Source organism: Pteropus medius, unplaced genomic scaffold, assembly GCF_902729225.1.
Source record: "Pteropus medius unplaced genomic scaffold, Ma_sr-lr_union100, whole genome shotgun sequence".
Lineage (NCBI taxonomy): Eukaryota > Metazoa > Chordata > Mammalia > Chiroptera > Pteropodidae > Pteropus > Pteropus medius.
The window spans coordinates 18,496,259-18,520,566 of record NW_024340696.1 but is presented as its reverse complement, the minus strand read 5'-3'; the positions used below and the strand labels follow the sequence as shown (position 1 = coordinate 18,520,566).

Sequence of the window (24,308 nt, the reverse complement as noted above, 5' to 3'; positions counted from 1 at the left end):
GACCTCACACTGAGAGAGACATTGCCTGGTGAGGGGCCTGGGAATTTTGAGCCCAGAGAAGACCCAGCGGGAAATGAGAACTGTCATCAATACCTCAAGGGCTCTCCAGTGGATGAGTAATTATACAGATTCCTTCTGGTTCTAAGAGCCGGAGCAAGGACCAGCAGCTGGAAGGCACAGGAAGGCAGATTTTACATCTCTCCTCTTAAAACACGAGGGGCTCCTTCAGAGGGGGTAAGGCTGACATCACAGGAGTCATTCACATGAAATGATAAAAAGATGAGTTGGCATGAAATTATGGGTTCGACCAGGTGCCTCATCCTCGAGAGATGATGAGACTGTCTGGCCTCAGGAGATGCTCATAGCTCCATTCTCATTCTGAAATTTTCTATGGCAATACATTATTTACCAAAAATTCAAATGCCCTCCTCTTTTGAATCAGGAATTTCTCTTTATAGTGCGGGGTCTGAAAATCTGCATTTTAAGTTGATTCTGGTATACAACCAAGTTTGAAAATCTGTGAGGTCACAGGGGGTAGCAACATCTATCAACCCCTTCCCCCAATCCCCATTATAGAGATGCTCAGTGCCTCCCACTCAGCCCCTCAGCCCCAGGCCCAGGCCTGAACTACTGCAGGCCAAGAGGCCTTGACCGGTGGAGGCAGAGGTTACATCTGGTAGTTGGTTCCATTCCATCATGATCCTCTGGTGAAGCAGGAACTAAGTCTTGATATTATCTGGCTTAGAATATGGGGTAAGAAAAAGTACCCCTGAGGTCTGAGATATTTCTCCGTTATGTTTGCCAGTAACAGGGTATGAAGGTTAATTTCATGTGTCAGCTTGGCTGAACCATGGTACCCAGATATCATTTTGGATATTTCTGTGAAGGTGTTTTCAGAGTATATTAATATTTAAACTGGTGGGCTTTGAGCAGAATGCCCTATGTAATGTGAGTGGGCCTCATCCAATCAGTTGAAGGCCCGAATAGAACAAAAAACTGACCTCTTCCAAACAAGAGGGAATTCTGAAGCAGATGGCTTTGGACTTGAACTAAAGCATCGGCTCTTCTCTGGGTCTCTCTAGCCTAGTGGCCCATCCTGCAGATTTTGGACTTGCCAGCCTCCATAATTCCTTTAAACAAATCTATTACACACACACACCATTGGTTCTGTTTCTCTGGAGAACCATGGCCAATACACGGGGAGACAAAGCAAAGCAATCAATAGAGGAATCCTGTGAAGCCGAGCTCTCTGGGCACCAGGAACCACCAGGCATAAAGGAGACACGGAGACTATGAAAGCTCATTCTGCCAAAGCCATTTCCCTCTGCTCTGAAGTCAGGTTCAGAAACTCAGAGTGCTGGCAGGTAGGGAGATGCACGTGAAGTTCCTCAGAACATTCTTGGGAAATGAAGAAAGAGCTGAGCCAGACACCCAGTAACTGGGGATCCAGTGGGTGGGCTGTAACAGCTGATTGCGAGAGCAGGCCTTAACTTGTTTGGACACAGAAGGGGATGCAGAAAATGAGGGATAGAGGGAGGGAGCCACCAGAGCACCTGGAAAAACTACATAGCGATGGAGACCCATGGAGGCCAGCTCCTAAATCACCATGAGAACCAAGGTGAGGAAGGGTCACAGAGAATGTTCTCAAAGCTTTGAGATCCCAGACTCTTGAACCAAAGAGACCTAGAGGGTCCTCCAGTCCAACCCTCTGCCTCCAGACTGGGCAGCTGGCAGCCCTGACGGAATGATCTTTGTACTTGGAGTATTTGCAAAGAATATCAGGGAGAGAAGGAGGAATAGAGAGAAAGACAGAGAAAGGAGGGTTGTCTTGTGGCATAGCGATGATGACCTTAGTAGCTTTTGAGCACCTAGTGGGTGCCAGGCACTGAGCTAAGAGCTCTCCATGCATCATCTGATTGAATATGGACAACCATAATATACAGTAGGTACTGTTGCTATGCCCACTTTACAGATGAGGAAACTAAGGTACCAGTAAAGGAACTTACACAGGTAGAAAGTGGCGGAACTGAAATTCATCCCTAGATCTGCCTGATCGTAAAGCCTTCATTCTTAACCGCTAAGGAAAAAGGAAGAAAAGGGGGATGTAAGAGATGGAAAGAATGTAATCCTGCCATTTGATGATAAGGAAGCAGGCCCAGGGAGGACAAAAAACTTTCTTGGCTTCTGGTGGCCGGCGGTGCGGACTCGACGTGGAAGTGGTCAGTGAGGGGGCTGGGTGCCGGGTCCACCACCGAAGGCTGCGAAGCTGCATCAGGGGCAAGCAGGAAAGGACACTGGGGAAAGGCCCAGGCCTGGCTGGCCCACCAACCCCAGTGAGTGTGTCCTCAGGCCCTGGAGAAGGACTTCGGCTAAATCTACCCCCCTCGATGCTGGCATTCCACCTTTTATGCCCTTCTGGATTTCTCCTTGAAATACAAACACTCCAAGGAGGCATGGCACATCGGGGTTCAGCTCGAACATCTTCAGGGGTGCATCTATCTGGTGACTTTTCCAAAAGTCTCTGGCACCTGGGGGTAGAAAATAATTGACCTAATTTCAGGCTACGCCAGTGCATAAGTTGCAGGCAGTAGGTCTGAGGAAGATCCACAGCGAGGGCAGGACTGGGAGAAGGGCAAAGAGAAGGGAAGAGCTGCTAGATCCACCTGGAGCCATCCCCCGGGCTCCTCAGATGAGCATCTGGCATTTCCTAAATCTTTCCTCCCCAGACCTGATCCTCCTCCTTGGCCAATGGTGCTGAAATTCTGGAAACCATCCCGAATTTGCCCTCTCCCTCACCTACCTGGTCAAAAACTGTGACCTGCCAATTCTGCCTCCTAGACGGATCTCTAATCCTTCCACTTCTCATCCTTGCACTGCTCCCACTGAGACCCAGCCATCATCTCTCACCTGGACTAATGCTACTGCCTCCTACCTGTTCTCCCAACCATCCCTTTTTCACTCAGCAGCACAAGTCGATTTTTTAAAATACAGATTCGGTCAGGTCCCGCACCTCCTGAAGACCTGTCCATGGTCTTGCCTTCAAAAGAAAGCCCAAATTGATAAACAGCGTTTATTAGGCCCTCTGTGATCTGACAGGTACCCGCTCGCCTGATCCCGCCTCCTGCCACCACCCCACTCCAGCCATCTAAGCTCCTTGGGGCTCCCTCCCTGAGAGCTGCTCTCCCACACCTCGCCGGATTTGCACAAGCGTGCCACTATCTTAAACTGCTCCATCTTCCTTATCCTCTTACCCTTCTGCAGAATTCATTCTTTAAGACATAAGCCAGGGATCACCACCTCTGGGAAGTCTCCCTGGATTTCCCCTCATTACCTCTGCCCCAGGTGGATGCCACAGCCTCTTGGCATCAAAGGCGGTCTGCACATGCCTCTACGCTGTTTTAATTATGTGTTGCCTTGTCCATCTCTGCTAGACTGTGAGCATGTCAGCTCTTTAAGAACAGCAAATGTATCTTTCTCATCACCAGTGACTAGCTCTGGGCCTGCCATGTAATTATGGTCTGATGAGTATCTCTGGAATGAAAGCAGGCATATAAGCAGCCATAATGCCAGGTAGAAGGTGGTGAGAGATGACAATGAGAGATACAGAGAGGGGGCGGGGGTTGAATCTAAGTCTTTCAGGAATTGGCGGCATTGGAGAGGGGTCCTAAAGCACGGGTAGGGTTTTGACTAGTAGAAATGGGGAAGACAAGAGGCAGTGTGGGGGCTCTGCCAACCATTTGTATAAACACACTGTAGATGTTGGCATTGCAGGCTCACAAGCAGACTTCAGCACCCAGTCCGCTAGGGACTCTGATTTTGCACTTCCGACCAAGATATTAGTGGATACAGGTCTCCAGAGCAGACTGCCTTTCTTTGGGGTTACTGGAAGAAGAAATAGATCTGGACATGTTAAATAGCTTGGCCAGCTTCTCCATTGTTCTGATTTGCCTTTATTCGCTGTGCAGCTTGTTCCCACTCAGACAGCCGCTCTTTCCCATTTCCTCATTTTATTTTCTGTGGACCCAAGGCCTGCAAGTAGCTAAGGAAACCTGAGCCTCGGGGGAGCGAGGGCTCAGGAAGACTCAGCGGCCGAGCCTTCCCTGCTGCTTCCTGAGCCCCTCTGTTCTTTGGGGCTATGTGGAGACTGGTGAGGAGACAAGTTTCTGCGCTAAGAAGAGTACTGGATGTGTTGACAAGATCTCTATAGTAACCAAGAACTTGAACAAGTGTCGCCAGAAACGTACAAACTAGAAGGCGTATTTTCTCCCAAATTGGTCCCAAATCGGTCAGTCAGAAAGCTAGCCTGTGGGCTGGGGGTTTAGCGTGCACATGTGCAATTAGAAGCCAGGCAATCGACAATCGTGCCCCTCGGCTGACTGGCGCTGGGAGCTTAGCTGAGCACAGAGGCTCATCTGGTGCCCGTGAGCGCAGGATAGAGAGATTTGCCTTGTTGGCAATTCAATCATGCTTTTGATCAAAGAACAAAAAAATAAAACAAAACCAACAATAAAAACAGAGAAGAAAAATGAATCGAGGTGCAATTGTCAAGTTGGGGGTACTTCTGGTGTCTGAGAAACTAAAGCTCACTTGTTTCTGGAACCCACTCTTGGGGGCAAGAAGGGGATGAGTGAAGAAGGTGAGAAAAAGGGAGGGAGGGACATTTTTGGAGCATTTACTTGCTAAACGCCAACTTTTGCCTAAATTGAGAAGCCGAAGGGCAGAGTGGTTGAGAGCGGGGTCCCAGAACCAGTCTACCTGGGCTCAAAACCTGGCACTGTCTTCTCCAATTTTGTGTCCTCGGGCTCTGCTTAATCATTCTGAGCCTGTTTCCTCAGCAGTAAAATACAAGTTGTTATGAAGATTAATTGAGCAAATACGTAAAGTTTAGAACCCAACCTGGCACATAGTACATGTTCATTAAGTGTTGGTTATTATTATATTAACTTATTAAGTTTTCACGATAAGCTATGAGGTGCATACTTTTATTCTCCTTGGTTCTCAGGTAAGGAAAAAAGCTCAGAGAGAGCAATTTCCTGCCCAGGTCACCCAGCTGGTAAGAGGTAGGGACAGAATCAACTCCAAGTTGGGCTGTCCCCTTAAGCCTGGATGCCTGTGGTAGGAGCCTGCTCCACCTCCAACTATGGGTGATGACGGAACCGATCCAGGCTCCTGAGCTGTCAGTCTTATAAAGAAGGCTCTACCTACCTCTGAAACATGACTCCCACATGATGGGTTTCATGGAATAGAACAGACCTCCCTCAATGAACCCCTCACTCTATTCTCCTCGCAGATGTAGGACTCATGGGCCAGAAAGGACCAAGACAGCATCCTGTGGTCCTTCCTTCTTACCTGGGATGACAGAGTAGTAGGCTTGGAGTCAGCAGATCTGTCACTAGCCTAGTGGGTGACCTTAGGTAAGTTACCTTCCCCATCTCTATAATGAAGGCATTGGGGTCAACCATCCTGAGCTCTCTGAGATTCTAAGTTTACAATTCTGAGGGTCAGCGTGTCACGTCTTACATATTACGATGAAAAAGTGAGCTTCTCAGCTGGTAACCCGTCCATTAAGTGCCCATTTGGCACATGCTGTACATTCGATGAGCTTTGAGAAAAGTTGGAAGAGCAGAGAGAGAACCACTGTTGACACACTCCAAGCTCGATGCTTCCATACACAAGAGCTTGCGTAACTCTTACAGCAGGCAAGTGCCATAGACACTGTTTGTGATGCCAGTTTACAAAGGAGGCACCCGAGACTCTGAGAAGTCAGGTCGAACCGGTAGAGACGACCATTGAATTCACGTATTTCTGACTCCAAATCTATGCTTGTCACAAGATTCCAAGCAAACAAGAAATTCCAAGCAAACAAATGATTTCCTTTATTTGTTCTTTTTTTTTAAAAGCACCTGGCCTTTCAGAAGCTGCTCTCCCACAAGATCTCTTCCACCTGCAAAGCAGGAACCGAGATCCAGTTAGACTTGACAGCCCCAAACCCCAGTTGTCCTGGAGCAAAACGAAGTCTAATTGTGGTCTGCAAAGCCCACGTCTGAATCTTTAGCACATGGCTGGCTGCTGGCTTCTGAAGCCAGCCAAGCTGGAGCCTGCCCGGGGACAGAAGGATCATTTCTCTGGCAGCCCAGAACCCACTCCCCAACATGTTTCCCATCTCCCTATCCAGGTTCTGCCCTATCCAGGACTCTTCTCTGCATGCAGTTTACTGGCTATCCAGCACCAACAGTGTCCATGCGCGTCGGGCCCGGTGCTCTGTGCAGGAGGAGCCACAGCCCCTTCCTGCCCGAGGAAGCACAACACCCACCGTCTTCCAGGAAGAGTTGGGGGCTTTGGAGTCGGGCATATCTGGCCCACAGCCTGGCTCTCTGCCATTTGTTAATCATGTGATCCTGGCCAGTCACTCCGCCTCTCTAGGCTTCAGCTTTTGTATCAGAAAAGCGGGATAATATTTCCTTTAAGAGTTATATACAGATTAATAAGCATATTGCTTTAGATCAGGTTTCATGGAAGCACCAAAGGGGCTGCTGGGAGTGGAGTGAGATATAGGTGGTGAGGGGAGGGCCCTAGGCACCCCACCCGTCCCTACCAGCTCCCCTCGTGGCCAGTTTATATGGATTTTGGATGGAGGAAACGTTCTGCAGCTGAAAGAAAGTCTGAGACTAGCCGCGCTAGTTATTGTGGGACTCAGCGGACACATAATAAATGTTAGCATTTTACTCTTTTCTTCTTGTCCCCTATCATTCTCTCCCTGGGCTTCTGTATCGGATGGCTCAGCTAAAAACCAAACCCAAATAAATGGAGAGAAGGCAGCAGGAACGGCACAGAGTGCTTTCAAAATATCAAGTGAATCACTGGGGTGTGGAGTCCACAATGGGAGCTGGGGGCTCAAGGAGGCTGTGACCCAAATACAACATATCGTGTCACAGACTCAGTGGCAGCTCCACACCCAGGGCCCCCTGCTTGCAGTGAGCACCAGAAAACAAGTCTCCCAGGAAACCTGGGCACAGACTCCAGCTCCCTAACTGCCATTCGCAGCAGGCTTTCCCCCTCCCCCAGCACTCCTGAAGGGAGGATGCAAAGGGAAACAGCTCCGAAATTGTCTGAAGAGGCCCAGAAGGTAGAGAGGCCTGAGTGGGCTAGGCTGGCTGCTTCCTGCAAATGAGCAGAGCCTGCTGGACTGTGAGGGCCCCCAGAAGGAACAGAACCTGCTATCCATGCTGCCCAGTTTCCACGGATAGTTTCAAAACACAGACCTGCTCCAGAGAGCAGCTCGTCAATTGGAGCCACAGCGCCACCTTCAGGTTAACTTTCACCTTGCATTCCCCTGCAAACACGCCCCTTCCCCGCTGCAGGTAATATGCTGGGCGCTTAAAGCAAATCCACTAAACCTGAGAGATGCTGTGTGCTGATGTGCTCCGACAGATGAGCTTGGGGTGGAGAGAAAGGTCGTTGCTAACAAGCATATTGCAACCAGGCTTGTCAGAGCCATGCTCCAGGTAGAAAATGGCAGAGCTGGAAGCCAATCCTCCATCTTAGAGATGGGGAAACTGAGGCTCAAAGACCTGTCCACAGTGGCGTAGTGAGATGCAGGCAGAGCTAAGACCAGGCTCTTGAAGCATCCATGCCTCTCGAATTGGATGGTGTTCACCTGTTAATTCCACAATAACTTACTGTGTAAGAGACAGCCACCATGAGCCTGCAACACACACTAGAGCAGTTCCCTCTCAGAAATGCCAGGAGATGGGGCCGAGTTTAGAGGCTGCAGCTGCAGCTGCAGCTGAGAAAAATAACGTGGGATCCATGGAGTCTGAGGAGAGGCCTCTGCTCTCACCGTGGATGTGAGGGGATCTCGTTCCCATTGCTCATTGAATGGATGCTCCTACATTAGGATGATCTGCGTATCCGTTTGTCTAGATGAGGACGTCCAGCCAGAGACCAGACTTTATTCTTCCTTGTGTCTCCAAAACTCAGCCAGAGGTAGGCACAGAGCAGGTAGGTGCAGAAAATGATGGCTGACAGATGGAGGAATGGGTGGGTTGGAAATGAGGTAAGTCCAGGGGGTGGGGTATCACTCTTTATATCACTCTTTACATCCTTTATATTTTAGGACGTAAAGGAAACATACATCTAAGAGCGTCTGCTTCCATGCCAAAGTCAAAAAAGCATAACTGCAAATTTGCATGTAAAAGCAGTGGCGTGCTGGCATCACCTGTCGGCCCCCTCCTTCTGGCTACTTCTTTCTCCTGGTTTCCCAGGGAATCTGTTGGAGCTCAGACAGTGGTCCTCGCGGCATAGTTCCTGGACTTCCTGTACCAGAATCACCTGGAGAGTTCATTAAAACACAGGTTCCGGGACTCTGCCCTCAGAGGTTCCCACTCAGTGAATCCGGGGTAGGGCTTGGGAAACCTGAATTTTTAATCAGCACAACTCAAGTGATTCTGATGCATAGGTAAGTTTGGCAAACACTCACTTAAGAAGAATGGCATACTGGGACATGCCGAAAATTGCCTTTGCAGACTGGCCCATCCAGAGAGGCTGAAGAATTGACTCAAAGTCTCACAGATATTAAATGGCAGAAAGGACCTGTTGAGCCCTCAAACACATAGAAGCCCAGAGAGAAGGGAGGGCCTCTAACTCTCCCCACCCCCACAGCATCAGGAGGCTGGCATGCTCCCTGAAAAAACGGCCCTCCCCTGCTCTGCAAGCCGCAGTGAGCAGGGCCTGCCTTGTGCTCCCGTCCCCTCATGGAGCCCAAAGTGGCCAGGCTTACTGAGTGTTTACCAAGGCAGAGGAGCCAACAGCTGTTTTCAGTGTCTGTTTCTACCTAAACACGGCTCTCGCTCCCAAACATAGGCTCTGCCAGCAAACGTTACCAGACCTGGAACACTAGCCCCAGTTGTGTTCTGGCTGGAAAGGGCTCAAGGATGATGACAGGACCAGAAGGTCGTTCTGGACCGGGGAGCGGCCAAACATCCTGGCAACCAGGAGTGGGCAAGCAGCTCTTCCAGGCCAGCTGGTGAGCTCCTGGAAGAAGGAGAAAGGGCCCATTGGAAGGCAAAAGAAAATATACAGCATCACCCAGACTCCTGCTTGTCCTTGTGAGCCAACAGTAACATACTGGCCCTTTTGTTGAGCACCTACTATGTGCCGGGCCCTACATTTGGTGCCTTACTGTTTTGGTTCAATCTCACGATAACCTCAAGAGACAGGTAATATCACTATGCCTGTTTCACGGATAAGAAAACTAAGATCCAGAAAGATCAAGCGACTTGCCCAAAACCCAATCTGGCCAGACTAGGTGCAGAGTCAGAACTTGAATCTGGGCTTCTCTGCTTTTTCTAGGCTTCTCTGCTTCTAGCCAAGATGCCCCTCATGCGCCCCAGGCTATCTGATCTCCTTGCCTCTGTCCATGCTTATCCCTCAACACCAAATGCCTTGGCCCTGACAGCTACTGAGCATAATCCTTCTGGTTCTTCAGACCCGAGTCATAGTCCACTTCTTTCCCACAGCCCCTCTGAGTCCCATCTCCCCTCGGAACAGAGAAGTTAATCGCTATGTTCCCACAGCACATGGCTTGGACTGGGTTTCGGCCTCATTTTTCTCTGCCTTACAGTTGCTGATTTCCATGACAATCCCCTAAATCTCAACCTCCAACACCCCGCCTCCCCAGCACACCATAGCCCTGCCTCCAGTGCCTAACTCAGGCTTCGAGGCTGTCTCTTTGGTGCACCACACAGGTCCAGGACCCATGTGTAGATTGAGTACTAAATGAATTCAACCCCTACTCCCTGGCCAGTGGCTGCTAGTCATTACCGAGGGCATGTGGTCCACTCGTCTAATGGAAGAGCACTGAATTCTCAGCTACAAGACCTGGGTCTGAAGCTTGGTTCTGAAATTTATTTACTGTGGAACTTTGGCTAAGTCACTCAGGTTCCATCTGAAGAACTAGTGTGTGGACGAAATAGATGATTTCTATGTCCCACTTACTGTGCGCTGAATGGGGCATCCTTTATCAGGCATTTGCGTCTTTATCAAGGATCTAATCCATTGAGCCCTCAGAGGGCCTGTGGAGTGCCTGCCTGCGGGACATGGAGGCAGGCCCAGCTGGAGCAGGGGCTCTGACAGGGAGCAGAAGAGACGAATTTGGGTGGGTCAGTTGAAGGGACCCAGAGATGCCAGGCAAGGAAAGTGGAGCTGATTTTATACACTAGCAGGCAGACAGGGTTGGGGCCGCCCATTTGGCACTGGCGAGGGGGGTGATGGAACGGGAACCTAGCTCTGAGACACCACTCAGGAGCCCGCTCGCTGTAAGAAGCCTGGTTGTCATGGGATGAGGTTCTGGGCCAGTACGAGTGGCAGCAGGGTTGAGAAAGGAGAAGTTTTGGAAACAACTCAAAAGAAGAATCTCTCGAATGCAGTGATGCCAGCATGCATGAGGGAGGGAAAAGCAAAGCAAAGGAGGCCCAAAGGTTTGATCCCACAGTGATGTCTGGACAGTGATGGACAGACGTAGGGGAAAAGGCTGAGTGCCTATGAGCCTGGTACTGAGGGGAGAGGGAGAGGGGGAGGGACAGGGGAAAGAAGACCTGGACTCCAGGTTCCATTACTGCCCCTTACCTTGAGCAGGTCACCGGTCCACTCTGAGCCTCTTCTGTCATCAATTTAATGGGGCGAGGGAAGAATCCTGCCTGCTCCACATGGATGTTGCAAGGCGTTCCTACATTAACATGAGTAAGGTGCCTATACAGGGTAAGCCTCAGAAACGCTGACTATTAAAATGACTAGAAGTTTGCGATCAATTTCTACTCTACAATGTAATAATAATAGCTACCACTTATTGATCACCTGCCATGTGCCAGGCACTGTGATAAGCAACCTGTTTATACTTATGATTTGATTTCTTCTTCACAGAAATTCTATAATTTTGTGGACCGTAACACCGAAAATGAGAGCAATCAGGCAAACTTTCCTAAGAAAGTTTATAGTTGGTAATTAGCGTTCACCTCCGACACCATTTAATAAGCACCTCACAAGTACCGGGCACTGGCTGGAACACAAAGGGGTCTAAAACCTGGCTTTGGCCTTCAAGGCACCTGATGGCAGCTACCAGCCTACAGAGGAACAGATCTCTTTGAGCTTTTTGTTCTGGAGCTCCATTTTCTCTGCTGTGAATGTTGATAGACGGGACAAATATCTCCTGGCTTGACTGTCTGAGAGCTGGGCAGTGGGAAAAGGATGTCAAGCCTTGAAGCCATTGTTCTTGATCAGACGCTGCACCCGCCCGCCCTCCTTTCATCCAACTTTGCTGGGTGCTATTATTCAGCTCCGAGCCATCACCAGGAGCTGCAAAGCAGTTAATTACAGAAGTATAATCCCCTTCTTCACAAGGAGCTGATCTTCTAGGGTTGTGAGAAGATAAGATTTATGCCTCTTTCAATTCCTTTATTCTCTCATCAACATAGATTCATATTTCAGTTTCCCACATCGGAAACAAAAAGGAAACCCGCTCAGCCCACTGCTGCCTGAGAGAGATAAATTAGGCTACACAAAGAGCCAGTCCTATAAACTCAATTTCTTTTCCTTCCTTTCATGTTTGTGATTATAAACAGAGTCAAGGGCAGTTGAAATATATCCCTCTGCCTGCCTGCCTGCCTTGTCCTACTCAATGAGAGGAGGCAAACACAGCGAGAACAATCCATGCGGTATCATGGAAAGGATATGCCTCCCCCCCGTCCCCCCAATCCAACGCCAACCTGGTGAGCAGATCAGATAGAAAGACCTTTGTCTCCTGCCGTTCTCTGGTCACAAAATTGTTTCAAAAGGCCACAAAGAGGAGCTGGATGCTGTGCTACTGCGAATGCTTTCATTTTCTTGATGGCAACACGTGTGATGCTATTTGCTCAAAAGAAAAAGCCTTATGATTTGGCGGCCTGTGTGGCTTGCCGGTGCCAGGGCCCCCGGCCAGTTTCAGAAGTGTGTGGACATAGGTTGCCAGCAGATCAGACTATAGAACAAGGCCAATTTTAGCAGCTCTGAGGAGCAGATTCCAGGCTCTTTGGAGAGAAAAGACCCACTTATTGGGGACTGTGGGCCCAGTGAAATGATATTATCCTCCCACAGAGGAATCGGGATGGTTGTTTTGATTATTGTCACTGCTGTTCAACTGCTTTGGTTACTTTGGGGGGGCTTCACTGGTATTATTAACTGTCCAAAGTTCTATTGACAAATGAGGATCAAGGGACCACAGAAATAAACCGGCTTGCCTGAGGAAACAGCAAATGGGTGGCAGAACTGGGAACAACAAAAGTTCTGATGATAAGAAGTAACTGGGTACTTACCACCAAGTACCAAGGCACTGTGCTAAGGGTTATATTATGTCGTCTTCCTAGCAAGAAATAAGCATTAAGAAATAAGCATTATTGAGCTTTACAGGTAAGGAAATTGAGGCTCAGAGGAGGGAGCACACTTGCCGGAACTCACATAGTCAGTAGCCACCTCCCAGAGCCCCTGTGCTGAGCTGCCGTGCAATGCCACCTCCCCAGGGACCCCTCTCAGGCACTGTGACTCTCCTCGGAGGCTTTTTTGCAACTTTTTATTGGGGGAAGGGAAAATCTAATTTTTGAAAGATAATGAGGAAAAGAAAGAGAAGAAACTGAATATAAGAGCCAAGTTGGCCTCTGTAATCAAATGTCATCCCACAAGATGTAAGACAACCATCTTTAATAGACTTTGAGATTCAATTATTCCTTTAAATTTCCAGAAGACTTGTCATTGTCTAAACCATTTTTTTTTTCACTGCAAACACACCCTTACCAACAAATAGCATATAAAACAAATCATGTTTGAAAGTTGTATAGCTTCTGAGTCATCACTCTTCAAAGACCTATGCCTCAGCATTCACTCAGCAAGGTTTATAAAAGCCTCGGGCACTGTGTCCAGTTCAAGGCCTGGGACCTGTCTCACAGGTTAGGAAGCGCACGTTGATGCTGAAGCTGAATCCATCTTTTCTACTCTAGTGCTTTCAAAGGCTGTTCTTCTCTCTGCTCCTGGCCGTCCACTCTCAAGCCCTTGGAGGAAGTAACTCCTGACTCCCCCTGGATCATTGCAGTTATTTTTTTTCTGCAAGCCTTTCCAAGTGTGATATCACAGGTGAATGTCAACACAGAGTTTTCTAACAGCTGCCAGGGGAAGGACATGCCCAGCCCAGCCCCACTGTCCGAGGAAGCTGGGCTTTCCCACGGAGACTGGACCAGCCTTGCTGGGAGACATACCCCAACCCTGCACAGGGCCAGCCAATAAACCAGCTCCTAAACCTCACTCCTCATTCCGCTTCTCTCTGCTACTTTCTCTTTTCTTTAACTTTCCTTCTTTTTTTCCAGTTACAAAAGTAACATGTCCTCATTGCAACATATTATTCAATAGAGTTGTATAAAGCTAAGGTTTCTTCATGCTTCTCTGACCCAATTCCACATTCCAGAGTGAGCCCGAATTACCAGCAGCCTGACGTGTGTCCTCCCACGAATTTCTTTTGGTTCACGTAGACATTAAAGTTTCCTCTAATTCTGATTTTTGCGCCCCCCCCTCCAATATTTTTTATACAAATATGGGATCAAAACACCCATGCTTCCCTACAACTTGCTATTTAAAATTAACGCAATTGCATGGACGTCCTTTTAGGTCAGTAAAGAGATGTTGGACTCATTCAGTTTAGTTAGGTTGCAGGCATGAGAGTACATATTTTGACTGCACCGTAACTCTCCAAACCACCCTACGCCCTTCACCCTTCTGAATGTCATATTATACCACACCTGACCCCTCATATCTATGAAAGCCAAGGTTTCCCTCTATTTATAAACTCTGTCTCTGGTAAGGCCCTTTCCAGGCCGGCCCAGACTTGGGGAGAGAACCCCTTACTCATATGATGTTCCCCAAAGCAGCCCCTGCCAAGATAGTCCTGGCCTTTCAGGCAAGTCTCACAACGACTTGTAAAAGCAGGCTTCGCTGCCATGAAATCTGGGCTTCCTTTTGGCAATGTAAAAAACATAAAGCATAACTAAACCCTTAAGACGTCACAAAGAGGCATGCAAAAATATTATGCGTAATTCTAGGCATAAACCCAATACCCGCCAGAAAGACTTAAGAAAACAATCCTTGAGAACACAAAAAGACATTGTTTCCCAAAGAAAGACTTTTATAATTCTGTCGCTGCATTCTATTAGAGGGGAATGAGGACTGAAGTGCAGACAGGCTACAGAAGATTTCTGTGCTCATTTAAACTGAATGCTAAAACACCCTGGGTCTGAAACGTTCCAAAACTGGAAGTAAATTCTTTAAGGCAATCTGTTTTTCTAGAGCTTTTAAGGAAGTCACATTCAAACAGTTTTAGAAACCAAAATGAAATCTCGCAAAATGTATTAAGAGTGTGTATCCTTCGGAATTAGTGATTCCATTTCTAGGATTCCATCCTAAAGAAATAATCAGCAAAGCCAGCAATGACACACATAAAAGAATGTTTATCCCAGCATAACTTAGAATTTTGAAAACAGAAAACAAGCTAAATGGTCTACGACAGGGATATGTAATAGCACACGACTATTTAAAAAGTTATGACCAAAATGTCGACTATTAAGAATAAATGCTTATGTTACAACATTACGTGAAAAAGAGAGATATAAAATTGTATGTTAAAACTGTGTAAAAACATTCATAGAAAACACTGGGCTGAAATGCACCAACATATTAACAGCGGTTTTCTCTGAATGGTAGAACCACATCTTATGTTTCTTGCTCTTCTCTTTCCTGCGACTTATAAATTTTCTAAAATGAGCTTGTATTCATTTTTATAATGGAGTAAATGAAATAGCCTTAAACCACATCTAAAAGATAGAACTGACTCTATCATTTTCTGGACCTTGGACTGGCACGTGTGAGAAGAGATGGAAGGATATAAAGCTAAGGATCTTTCGGGTTGCGGGGAGTGGTGGAGAAAATCCTCACCCTTCGGCGTCTTTAAGAGTGTGGATCATATAACGCAATACCTTCAGCAGAACGGCGAGCACCCAGAGACAGCTTAATAACATCAAGTAGATGACACCGTTGATTCCCTCAACCGTTAGGAGGCACATACTTTGGGCCAGGCCCTTGGAGAACTGACCAACTTTGCAGACTAGTTTATTAAAAAAAAAAAAACTACGCTTTGTGTCCATCATTGCATATGACTTGTCGCACATCAGATTAGCTTGTCTTCCTTCTATTGTTTTCAGAAAGGCAAACAAAAAGAACAATGAACGAGTTGAGATTTGCAGTAGATGTCAAGAAAGAATATATTGGAAGTAGCCCCAGGATCTTCAACTAACTCTGCTAAACATGTTTTTTTTTCACTAGGGGCAGCTCTAGGGGAAAAAATGCAGCCAGGTAGTTATCTAACTAAGGTTTGCAATTACCCTGGTCTGTTTTGCAAGTTCTTGACTGATGGGTGCTCTCAGCAGAACCAGTAAACAGTTATTAATCCACTCATTTAACAAATATTTATTGAATACCTACTATGTGTTGGTGCTATTCTAGAAGCTGTGATAATGCGGTGAATCAAACAAAGTCCTTCCTCTGACGGCACTGACATTTTCGTGCAGGAATAGGCAACAAATAAAAATAGACTAGTATCAGCCAGGTCATGATCACTGTTATGGAAAAAATAAATAAAGCAGACTAAGGGAAAAGAGTGACAAAAGATAGAGTATTAAGAAAAGTCCTCCCCAAGGAAGTGATGTTTGAACAGAGAGCTGAACAAACTGACTGAGTGACATGAATATCTAAAGCAGTGGTGTCTACGTTGAAAGAACAAGGGCAAAGGCCCTGAGTCAGAAAGTGCAACGAGTAAACCAGTCTGGCTGGAGCACTGTGAACAAGGAGGAGAATGGGTGGAAACTGAAGTCAGGGATGTAGGCAGCAGCTTGACCATGCAGGGCCTTTTAGGACATGGTAAGGGGCCATTGGATGGTTTCAAGATGGGGAGTAAAGTAATCTAAAAAGATTACTCTGGCTACCATGTGTGTGTGTGGCAGGGGGGCAGGGGGGGCGGGGTAAAAATGTAAATAAGAATTTGGGCTAGGGAGCTGTGGCAGAAACCCAGTGTAAGCTGATGGTGGAGATGGTGAGTAGTAGGATCCAAGACATATTTTAAAGATAGAGGTCACAGGATTTGGGGATAGACTAAATGTGAGCAAGAGCTAAAAAGCGTCAGGGAAAATTCTGAGGTCTTTGGCTTAAGAAACTGAGTATGCGACGGTGCTATTTAATGATACGGGACCACTAAGGGAGGAGTGGGTGTTTTGTTTTGCTTTAAGGGGCATTGTGGATGCTGTCAGTACCCAGCTCACATCTCTCAGGCCTCATCACATCAGTGCACACTGGTCGGTTCCACCTGCCAGAATTTACATCTCTTTGCCTGGGATCTTTCTCCCAAGCTGCAGAAACCACTCTGGGTGCCCAGCACACCTCATGGGAGCAGCCCTCAATCGCTGACACTCAGAAGTTGGTGTATAAATCACCCAGGTCCCTCCCCCGGGTGGGATGGGAGGAACGTTCTGACATATGTGCTCCACGCCATTTCCCAGGGTTCACCAGTGGACCCACAGTAGCAGCTAGCTTGACAATACATCCTTTATTGGCCCTTTCCCCTTTCCAGCTCATTCTCCCCAATTCCCTACCAATGGTTCCTGCACCTTCCCCATAAATTACCTACACCTGAATTCTTGACTCTGGGTCTGATCTGGGGGAGTCTAAACTGAGACAGGAAAAACAATATCTTCCAATTCCTTACACCCCATTCTTCTTCACCCTTCTAATCTCATCTGGTCATTCTTTCTCACTGCCTCTACCAGAACAATAGTAGCAGGGTCACGATAACCAGTGAACCTCAGTCACACATGGTAGGGACAAAATGGAGTAATTTGGATTACCAAATGATCTCCCCATCTTGATCCCCAAGCCTGCTAATAATCGGTTTGCCTTTTCTTTTCCACCAAGTATAGCCACCCCACCTTGCCATCTCATTTTCAAAACCAACACGGAATAGAAAGAACAATGATCTGAGAGCATCTAGGGAGATGTCAAAATGTAAGAGGCAGGAAAATGACAAACCTTTTCTTTCCTCTCCTTCACTGGACAGTTCAGCAAATGCCCTGTGACATGAAGGCCAAGACTATTAGCAGCAGCATCAAATGCTATTTATTAAGCACTGACTCTGGGAAGAACTAAACTCTCTCATCAAAAGCCAAGGGGCAGAGAGACCTGACTTGCCATATGCCATATCTCTTAGGGAGGCATGCTTGTTTATACTGTAGCATTTTATATGTCACGAATGATTCAGAATCATCACTTTCCACTTTCCTTCTGTTGACGTGGATTGACTGTGGGCGGGGGGCAGTTACAAAAAGCGAAAGCTGCACAAAGATCATTTGGTTTGAGCAAAAAAAAATGCTTGCTTCAAATGAACTGCTGTCAGCATCTGCCAGGCATAATGTAAACATGATCATGTTTTCTATAAACGGGAAGATAACAGCACATAGTCCTGTTGGTGGTGAGGATGCTGAATCTGTAGCCTTGGCATACCAAGAGGACTGAAGACTGGGCACAGGCTTCAGAATCAGTAGGATCTAAGATCCAACTCCATGTTAGCCATTTACTAGTTGGTGAATTTGGGCATGTTATTAAGCCTCTTTAAGCCTTGGTATCCTCATGAGCTAAGTGGAGAGAATTTGCCCACTTCATAGGGTGCCTGGGATGAATAAAGGCCAACAGCAAGCAGAGCAAGCATACCATAGATATTAGTTCCCTTCTCTAGTTAACTATTTGTAGCTGAAGACAACCGAGCAAACCCGGCCTGACTCAGTGAAGACCTGAGAAAAATCAGCTCAGTGATTCTCAAGGCAGGCGAATTGCAACTCAGAAAAAAAAGATGACAGCCATGAGTAAAGGTTCTTCTGTGCCTCTTCCAAAGGCCTCCTGTGCTGTAGTATGAGCTCTTCTTAAACATGCGTCTTACATGTCTGCATCATCAGCACTGATTATAGTGCTTGGCACATAGTAGGGGAGCGAGCTAGGTGCTGTGGAAACTGCACACTTTTGAGTTAGACAGGCCTGGGTTAAAGCCCAAGTTCTGCCACTTGCCTTCGGGCAACTTACTTCCTTAAGCCTCAGGATCCTTATCTGTAAAATGGGTAATAATATCTACATTAAAGTATTATACATGTGAACTGAGATAATAGATGGAGAGCCTAATACAGTGCCTGGCAAACTATAGACACTCCAAAAAATGTTAGCCCCTATTAATAAATGTTTGCTGAATGAACTCATGCATAAAAAGAACCCCATTCAATGAGCAATGTACACCCCTGTCTCTACAATAGAAACTTGCCATATCACATTTTCCTTTATGGATAGCGAGATGTAGCCACAGTGTTTTTTTTGTTTTGTTTTGTTTTTTTACAGTGGCAAAGGTTTCTTCCAGTTCGGACTCTGTGCAGCATAACCTTAGCAAATTCTTGGGATGTACATGGAACAAAACACACTGCCCACCTCTATCCCAACATTTTTTTTTTATCTTTCTCCATCTGACTTAAAGACTCTCTAGGTTCATCACAGCAATATCTTTTTTTCATTCCCTTCCTTTTCATATGTCGGGGTCTTGTTTAATTATCCTTTTAGCCACTCTATCCCTTGGTCACAAATAACGCTGAGGGAGTCTCACAGCCTCTTCCCTCAAATATATTAATTACAAATGGATCCTCCACTTCGCAGTAAAAAAATCCGACAAACACCACCTTTACTAAGTGGTCAAGGTCAACATCACCAGTGATAAACATATTGGCAATATGTACCCCTAATATGGTACACTGGGGAGGGCACATCACTTCTGTGGTTCTCTTGCAGAAACTTCAAAACCCCAGACTAATCATGAGAAAACATCGGGCAAATACAAATCGAGGGTAAGTCTACAAAATAACTGACCACCACTCTTCAAAAGTGTCAAGGTCATGAAAGACAAGGAAATAACGAGGAACTGGTACAGACTGGAGGAGTCTAAGGGGCCATGAAAACCAAATGCAATGTGGGACACTGAATTGGATCTGAATAAAGTTTGCCACTAAAGTTATTTTTTTAATGTCAAAGGCAGCCTTGAAGGGGAAAAGGACTGACAAAGGTCCAACCGAGGGGCACGTGGGAGAGAGAAGGTTAACCCCAGGAATTTGACTGACCAATTGGAGATGAGAAAGATTTAGGAAAGGATTAAACCTGAGCACCAATGGTACACTTTCTTTCCTTTTCCCTGTGCCCTCAAATCTAACCTAGAGTTAGAGAATAAATCTGAGTCTCTTCAGTATAGTCTCATAGCAGTATGATATGCTTTTGATATTCTCATTGGTTCCCAATATAAATATGAGATGGCATAATATGGTAAAATGCTTTTTAGACAAAATATGTCATTTAAGTGGAATTGCCAAATTGGGATGTAGCCTTAGGTTCAAGGTTGTCTAAAAAGTAAGCCCCTGGCTCCTCAGGGAGGAAGGGACCCCACATATTCAATTTCAGTGAAGTTTGAGTTTTAGTTACACATTTTAGTTACGCAGCAGTCCAAGTTAGGTTCTCACTTTATATTTGAGGAAGACTAGGGCCCACGGAAGGAAAATTGCTCAGGCCTAGCCCATGGGGTGATTTGACAGAGCCCCTACAGGATGCCATGCTGCCTTCTCCACGCTGCTAGTATTTACTGCAGCCTTATTGTCCTGGCCAAGAATGAGGCCAGCTTACAATTATTACACTGAAGTCAACACACCGCCTCCAGGCTCTTATGACACTAAAGGCTAAGCATCTCTACCAGGAAAGTGTTCAGTGAGATGCAGGTACAGAGCAAACATTGAGAGACAGTATTCTTTAGGCCAGATTCTGACTATATGTGTATAGACACATGCTTGTGCAAATCTTAGGATTTCTGGAATGTATCCGTAGAGTTGTGTACTATCTCATTTCCATTTTCTTTCACTGCCCCCTTGCCCACCTTCCCCAGTGTTTCTCTTGCTTCTCTCCGTTCTGTATCCGTGTCCACATGTCACGCTTTAGGGTCTACTCTATGTGATATTTGGTCCCCTGACCTTTCCCAGCTTTTTGGTTTTGGTGTACCTCAGACGAGAAACGGCCGTGGTGCCCAAAGAATCTATTCATTCATATATTTATTCATTCATGCACTGGAGACTATTTGGGGCCCTGGGGATATGGTAACCCACAAGAAAGACAAGAATTTTACTTTCACGGAGTTTACATATTAGTGGGGGGAGACAGTCAATCCACAAAGGGAGAAAGATATAAGAAAACAGCAATAATGAGGAGGGTTGTGACAAAGCTGAATCAGGATGATGTGATAGGGAGTAACAGAAGGTTATTTCAGCTTGGGTGGCAAAGGAAGGGCCTGTTGGAGGAGGTAACATTTAAGTTTAGATGTAAACAAGAGAGATCCAGCTCTGAATATATCTGAGGAGAGAGGGTTCCAGGTAAAGGGAATAACTAGTGTAAGGGCCCAAAGCAGGTCCAAACTGGGCAGATTGAAGACAGAGAGTGTGGCAGGTCATAGTGAGTGGAGGGGTAGAGAGTGCAGATGAATCCAGATTCATGGAGTATCTTGTAGGGCTCAGCAATTGATGCGGGAAGACAATCAGTGGTTCTAAATAGAGCAGTTATAGAATCTAAGTTAGGTTTTAAACAAATATTTCGGCTGTTGTGTAGAGAATGGACTGGAGGTGGTAGAAATGGGTCATGAGGTTAGAAGCAGGAAAACAGATTAAGGGGGGTTTGCAGTTAACCAGGTAAAGGATGACGTTGCCTGGGTTAGGGTGATAGAGATGAAAACAGTAGGTGGATTTGGGATGTGTTCTAGAAGAAAAGCTAATAGAACTGTTGATGGACAAACTGTGGGGAATGAGAGAAAGAAGGAATGGAGATTGCTCCTGGGTTTCTGCCTTGAGCACACTGACGTGTGCTGGTGCCACTGAATGAAATAAGGAACCCTGGGAAGGAAGAGGTTGGAGGTGGGAAATGGAGAGTTTTATTTTAGACATGTTAAGTTTGAGATATTTATTAAAAAACTGACTAAAGCCCCCCTCTAATACTTTATATGTATCACCAAAGGACTATGAGATCTCAGACATTGCCTTCCTTTCCAATTCCTTGTTAAACAGGAACAAAGAGAAAGATAACTGAATAAAATATTCAGTCCTTTGTAAAACACTTGTATGTTCAGAGGTTTGGTAGTAGAGCCACATCCTTCCTGGGCAGGCATAAGTAGCCAATCAATCACCGTGTCACACAAAGCAATTGTTCAGGGGGCAAATTAATTAAAAATTTAATTCCATGATTTTCATCTTAATCTCTTTTCCCCATTAGCTTCAATCGATGCCCATGAATACAATTCAGCAGAACTTTTCATTTAGATAAATGAGTAGGGTACCTAATTAGTCTGTTTGTTATGAACCAATTGATAACGAAAATTATGCTAATTACTAAAAACCATTTTATTATCAAACAAAATGTCCTTTCTATGTTACACTTGCCAATTGTTCCAACTTGCTTCTCTTAACTTTCAGAAGTCAAGTTGTATAGTGTGATGTGTAGGTAAACTGCACTTGAGAAACGTCCACTCACGCTTGCCTTGCATAATACAAGCAATAGTGAAAGTTGTACGAATAAGAAGATTCCATGAACTTCTAGGCCACCTAAGGGCTTCTGCTGCACACTGCAAAAAAAAAGAAAAATAATAATAAAATAAAATAATTTTAAAAAAATCAGGCCAGAAGCCGCTTAAAACAATTAAGTAAAACTAAATGTGGGGATGTGAGAACCGGTTTGAGGAAGGGCAACCTTTTTAGCTTGTTCCAATGCTAAGGTGGTTGCTCACTAGGTCTGTGGAATCAAGAGACATTCATTTGGTGACCGTTTTTCTCATCATCTATGGCAAAGTTTCTACTGTTTTCAAGTCCCACAACACCTCTAAGAATGCCCAAATGCTTAAGTTCCTTCGGTAAAAGTGATCTTCATTTTAAAAACTAAAGTCAATGGCTCTGGACTCCTGCAGCCTTTTCAGCCTTTAACAGTGCTTTCTCCACTTGGGTTTTCATTGCCATTTCAATAAAGAGCGAGAAGAGTGAAGAATGGGCCTCTCATCGATGAAAACCAATACAGAGTTCTCGTGCTGGACATGGCCTCAAAAATAGGAAAAGAGTTTACCATATAGCCCCATGTACGTGGTGGCTGCGCACATTTTATAGGTAAAACTTAAAGGAAAAGAAACCGGTTTTCAGGCTGCGGAGGCTTGAGTACATACACATTTTATGGCTGAGAAAGTTCTGGCTTCTAAGATCAATGTCTCTGCCCACACATTGCATCTGCCACTTCCAACAGCCCAATAAGGATCAGTTCTGGGGTGAGTTTTCAACACAAACTTATCTGACCTGCCTACCATCACCTCTGGCCTACGTCCCTCACCTCTCCTCCCCTCCCCTCCCCTCAGACACCCGGACGGCCCTTCCCCTCGACCCCTCCCGCCTCACCGAGGAGCCTCTGCGGGTAGAGCCTCCGAGCCGCTCCGCCAGACTGCGATAGAGCGGACACAAGAACAGGGTCTAGGAAAGGTTGCAGACACTCCCCCAATTTTTAGCTTCCAAGAGAGGAAGTGACCTAGCTCTTCACCGGAAGCGGAAGTTGAGAGAGGCTCCAGTTCATCGCCATGTTGTGTGTGGCAGATAGATGTTGCTGACCTGATACTCTGAGGTCTAGCTTCACCTCCCTTCTTCCTCCTTCTCTCTCTCCCTCCATCTCCCTCTCTTCCTCCTCCTCCATCTCCTCTTTCTCTTTCTCTCTCTGTCGTTCTCTCGTTCTGTTGTTCTAACAAGTATTACTGACCTCACTAGGTGCCAGGTACTGTGCTATGCACCAGAACCCATTGAACAGGACCCACAGGGAGCTTTCTCTCCGGACATTCAAACCGCCTGGCCATAGATGGACCCTGAAGGATTAACCACAGGGTACTCGCTGCAGTTTGAAGCATGAGGCCCACGAAGCACGCAAGCCCCCTTGCTTTGGGAGCATCCGTTGAGGCTTGTTGGACTTGGGTTACTTGTGCTAGGGAGCAGCATGGTGAATAGTAGAGGGGAGGGTTGGAGAGATAGTTGGGAGGTAGGTGGTGGTAGATTGAATGTGTGGAATATGCAGAGTTGGGTGACTGCCAGGTCTTGGCTGATAGCTGGGTGAATGGTGGGGTAGCACATACTGGAAGGGAACACAGAAGGAAGAAGAAATCTGTAGGACGTTTGATTTTAGATCTGTCGAGTCTGTGGGACCCCCTAGAGGAGAAGCTCAGCAGGAATGTGCCTGTTTGGATCTCTTAGGTGAGAGGCCTGAGCTAGAAGAGTGTGTCTTAGATTTGTGTACGGGGATGAGGATGGAGCAGAAGCATGGGAAAGAGTACCTGGTGGAGAGAGTACCACTTGGGAAAGAGGCTCAGAATGGTCTGAAGAGCTTCTCTCCTTAAGGGAGAGGAAGAAGAGCAGGTAGTCTTTGGAGAAAAATGAGGAGAACATAGTATTTTAGGAGACAAGGGAAGAGCGCCTCAAGGAAAAGTGGTCAACTGGGTCAATTTTCCTGAGAAATTAGATGAAAACTGAGAAATGCCATGAGTACACAAGCATTGCATTTAGCTAGAGCAGGTTCATTGGGATGGTGGGGAGAAGGCCAACTGGGGATGATGAGAAAATGGAGACAAATGAGCACGGGCAGGCCTTCCAGATGTTGCCTATGAAAAAAAATGAAGAGGATACTAGAAGGAAGATGTTAATGTATCTTTATTAAGATTGGAGAGACATACGCTTGTTTAAATATCGAGGAGGAGAGCCGGGGACTTTGGGTGTTCATCAGCCCGTAACCAAATTGACCCATCCCCAAGAGCAGTTTATGAGAACTGTTCTTAAGAAGACAGGACAGGAGGAGAGGGTATGCAGAGCACAGGAGGTGGAGGGGCTGACCTCAGGTAGTAACCCTGGGAAAGGAAGGAAGATGGGGTGGAGGCAGGCACAGAGACATTCATAGGATCTATGCTGTTGAGGTTGTCCATTTTACAAATCTGGGAGGCACTGTCGTCTGCAGTGTCATCTTAATTTTGAATAGTAATCATGACTATTTCCTGGCAGATGGTAGTAAAGAGCCTTGAGGGAAGGGTGCTTCTTTCTAATTCACATGCAGTGGCCATAGCAGAT

The 24,308-nt window shown here is 46.4% G+C and overlaps 1 long non-coding RNA gene across 1 annotated transcript; it reads right to left on the bottom strand.

Annotated features, from left to right (window-relative positions):
- Window positions 1-2,000: 2,000 nt before the first annotated feature.
- Window positions 2,001-22,893, bottom strand: LOC120606497 (uncharacterized). The gene is made up of 4 exons (XR_005653900.1): window positions 22,608-22,893; window positions 12,348-12,394; window positions 10,627-10,726; window positions 2,001-2,528 (listed from the first exon to the last, which is right to left on the bottom strand). It is a non-coding gene; the product is annotated as an uncharacterized LOC120606497 (long non-coding RNA).
- Window positions 22,894-24,308: the final 1,415 nt, after the last annotated feature.